This window comes from Mirounga angustirostris, unplaced genomic scaffold (assembly GCF_029215605.1).
Source record: "Mirounga angustirostris isolate CCGP_5_RB_7025 unplaced genomic scaffold, mMirAng1.0.hap1 SCAF_3, whole genome shotgun sequence".
In the NCBI taxonomy this organism is placed as follows: domain Eukaryota; kingdom Metazoa; phylum Chordata; class Mammalia; order Carnivora; family Phocidae; genus Mirounga; species Mirounga angustirostris.
The window spans coordinates 137,535,987-137,540,084 of record NW_026991711.1 but is presented as its reverse complement, the minus strand read 5'-3'; the positions used below and the strand labels follow the sequence as shown (position 1 = coordinate 137,540,084).

Below are 4,098 nucleotides of genomic sequence, written 5' to 3'. Positions count from 1 at the left end.
GCTTGTTCATAACTGGAACAGCATAATTGAACCTCTGTACTCTCTGACCAACATCTCCCCATCCCCCTACCCCCTAGAATTATTCTTTTCCATGTTGCGTCGTTATTAATGATTCACACAATTATAATTTTATTTTGTGGAAATAAGGCCTTTGAGATAAAATAACTTATGTTGGTCTCTGGCCTCTCGAGAGTCATAGCGGGGCAAAACCTTCCCTGGTAAAGACTGGACAGTCATGATTGCTGCATAAATGGAGTGAGCATTTATTACTCTGTTTACATAGCACTTTCCTTTCCTTCTGAGACTGTATTTCGGGAAGTTCCTGGTCTAATACATGATTTGAAAGGGAGCTGCACTTTTTAAATTGGGCCTCACCTCCCTGGCATTGTGCTTGTCCCCGGACAGGAAGCTGGCAAGAGCTGGGCCAATCACAGGACCTTATTCCCTGGGAACAATGATTGGTCTGAGAAGGGGGCACGGGTCTTGAGCTAGACTGATCGATGTCTTTCTGTGACATTTATGAGAACAGCAGCTGGTCGGAGGGAAGAAGAGGTTCTTTACTCTCTTGCCTTGATCCTGGGAATTTGCAAATATATGAAGTGTAGGTAGCGCTGGTTCTAGCCAGATAGGTAAGGGTGACTTGCGAGAATGAAGTCAGCCAGCAGAGAGAAGCAGGGAGAAAGGAGGAGTGGGGGGGGGGGGGGGTGAGGAGAAAGAGATCTTTGATAGCCTTGTGGGGCCTGGTCCAGTTGTTTGAGAGACACACTTCTTCTTGGGCTCTGGTATTAGACAACAAGATACACTTTTTCTTTTTTGCTGGTTTGTGTTTTGAGGATTTGCAGTCAACCATTCAAAGAGTTCTAACACATGCAGATTTTGTTTTGCTTTCTTAGATAAACTAGCTAAGCAAATATGCCTTCTCTACCCTAGAATGTAGATCACATTCTCTGTGTGAGGCAGATATTTACAAGCACGCCACATTATTTTTTTCTAACTTCTCTCTTACTTCAACATTCACTCTGTATCACTGTGTAATAGGAAATCAGAAAAAGAAAGTTTGAGAAAGGTGGCTAGCCACCTGGCTAAGCTCATCCTACCGCCAGGAAGCCTAGTCTTCCAAGCAGACTTTAATTTGGCATTTTCTTTGAAAACTAACCAGTTTGATGCAAAAGTTTTTGTTGAAATGCTTTCTCCTACAGAGAGGAACTGGTTCTCTGAAGAAGCAGCCTAGAATAGCAGGTAATGCCTTTGAAAAAAAATTTTTTTTGTCTCGAGCCCCTGATCAGATATAGTAATAGAACATTGAACAGTGTGTTAATCAAATAAAATATTTACCTTTTGTATTAAGTTCTGGAAATTTGAAGGCAGGACAACAAATGGATTTCATTCAGCGTAGTGTAAATCATAGTTTGTTTGATGGGGAAGGTTTTGATTTCTTTGAGATCTTTCTGTAGGAAAGGGCTGTAGGCTGGTGCATGAGTAAAAGAAAATGAAAAGAAAAACATCATTGCAAGAGTCATAATGCTGGCACAATGTTCATGGGCACCTGAGAATGACAGGCGCAAGGAAAACCACTGTTCTCCAACACTGTCTACTGGCTTTTGAATTGATTCTTGTCTGATGTGTTCTTTCCACAGGTGAAAGGGAAAACAGTAGAAAATGAGAAAATTTCTATCAAGTTCTGCAGAACCAAGGGCAAACCATGCTTGGATCGTCTGACTTTCATATTTAAAACTTCATTCTGAATGCATTCGTGTTTAGAAGGTTTGTACAATTTTTAAGGTAAACAGGAATGGAGACATGCACCGAATCTAAACTCCTCTGTTTGCAACCCTCCCCTTGTCCAGAATTCAGCAGATGCCTGATGGGATAGCTGGCAGGAGGCTTGGATGAAGTCATCAGGGAACTGTCTGGCTAGTGACTCATGATTTAAGTTTGTTTAACTGTTTTGGCAAAGTCAATATGTTGCTCATGTGTAGAAATAGAAATAATGAGGGTATTTGGGTTGATGCTGTTTCTGATTTTTTGAAGGAGCTGCAGTTGATTTTCTGGTCTTAATAGAATGGAGATCCGGACCCAGAGAAGGAAGACGTTGGGTGACGACACCCATTGCTTAACTACAGGTTTTAATGAGAACTGTCCTCCAGGAAAAGAAATTCGATCCTCTGAAAAACAGTCTTAGAATATAGAGGAAATGGCAGATTTTTGGACAACTTTCATCTGTGAATATTAAAGATACTTTGTAGCTGGAAATCGTTTTGTGAATAGAAACTTGTAAATTTTTAAAAGATTTTATTGATTTATTTGAGAGAGAGAGAGAAAGCACAAGCAGGGGGGAAGGGCAGAGGCAGAGGGAGAGGCAGACTCCCCACTGAGCAGGGAGCCCGATGTGGGGCTCAATTCCAGGACCTTGAGATCACGACCTGAGCCGAAGGCAGCCACCCAACCGACTGAGGCACCCAGGCGCCCCGAAACTTGTAATTTTCTTGGTAAGTATTCCTATTTATATTTTTGTGTATGTCTGTTTATGGTGACACCTAATTTACCAATATTTCTGTTAGCTGCAACTTTGCAGAGACCCAAAAAGTGAGAAAAAAGTGGCCAAATGCAATGCCCCCAAGTCCATTAACAAAATCCCTTGCCCTTTATCCATAGATGTTCTTGTGATCATCTAGTATTTTCTGTCTTGAGTAAAACACTGGAACTTCCCTGTCCACCCTCTTGCATGAACCAGACCCCTTCCATCATCCTAGCTCATCCCTTCCAGGTCATACCCCACTGTCCTCCCAAATAGCTCTCAAACCGTCTACCCCACTTCACCCACGGGAGTCCTTCACTTATTTTGTGCAGTGGGAACCTTTAGCAGTCTGGTAAAGCCTATGGGCCCCTTTTTAGAATAAGACTTAAAGTCATTAAATAAAATACATACAATTACAGAGGAAACTGATTCTATTAAGAATACATTGATCAAACTATTTAAAAAATTGAGTTATAATGACATATGTGCTCTTTTATTAATGCCTTGTGTAACCCGACATCGCGGCAAGCCTAACGACTACAGTAATTCTCCAGGAGCGACGAGCATAAGTGATGTCTTGATATGTGTGCAGCAACCGTGATGTGATCTGCGAACGCGGGAGATTCCTCTTGCTTGTGGTCACAGGTGCTGCGACATGTTGTTTATATTCATCATGGAAGGAAATACTACACTGCATTCCGAAGCTGGTGGAAATAAAGAAGTGCTTGTTTTCCCACCCAAGTTCACAGATGTCTGCCGAGCCCACGTTGAGAACCCCTGCCTCCGTCCAAGCCACCATCTGTGGATGGTGCCACGCTCTCCCATTGGATGCACTGCACGCACTTGCCCACATCCAAACCATCCTCCGCTTGACACCCAAGGTAGTGTTTTCAAAATGCAAAATTTGGTGTCACCTGTCCCCCACCCACTTACACCTGCATTGCTCTGAGAATGGATACCAAAAGGCCTCGGTCTTGGCCATGGGTGTCCCGTGTCATGGGTTCCCTGCATCCTCTTTGACCTCAGGGCTTTTGCATGTGTGGTCCTCTGCTGGGAATGCTCCCCTGGCCCTTCCTCATGGCGTTAACTCTTTAGGTCAGCTCAACCATCGCTTACTCAAGGAAGACTTCTCTGGCCTCCCTGAAACTTCCAGGGGCTCTCCCACCATAGCCCCCTCATTCCTAAGAGGTGATGTCGCATTTATTTCTGTGATCCTTTGACTAATGTCTTTGTGCACTCACCGGCTGTGGGCTCTACAAGAATCAGGTTCTATGCTGTCTCTAGGACAGTGCCTGGCACCTAGTAGAACCTTATTAAATATGTGTAGAATGAAGGAATGAATGAATAAATCATTCTTTTTTTTTTAAAGATTTTATTTATTTATTTGAGAGAGAGAATGAGAGACAGAGAGCACGAGAGGGAAGAGGGTCAGAGGGAGAAGCAGACCCCCCGCCGAGCAGGGAGCCCGATGCGGGACTCGATCCCGGGACTCCAGGATCATGACCTGAGCCGAAGGCAGTCGCTTAACCAACTGAGCCGCCCAGGCGCCCATGAATAAATCATTCTAACAAGCATTTCAG

The 4,098-nt window shown here is 43.7% G+C and overlaps 1 long non-coding RNA gene across 1 annotated transcript; it reads left to right on the top strand.

Annotated features, from left to right (window-relative positions):
- The first annotated feature begins 1,970 nt into the window (after window positions 1–1,970).
- On the top strand, window positions 1,971–3,886 carry LOC135363775 (uncharacterized). The gene is made up of 2 exons (XR_010409839.1): window positions 1,971–2,489; window positions 3,048–3,886. It is a non-coding gene; the product is annotated as an uncharacterized LOC135363775 (long non-coding RNA).
- The last annotated feature ends 212 nt before the right edge of the window (window positions 3,887–4,098 follow it).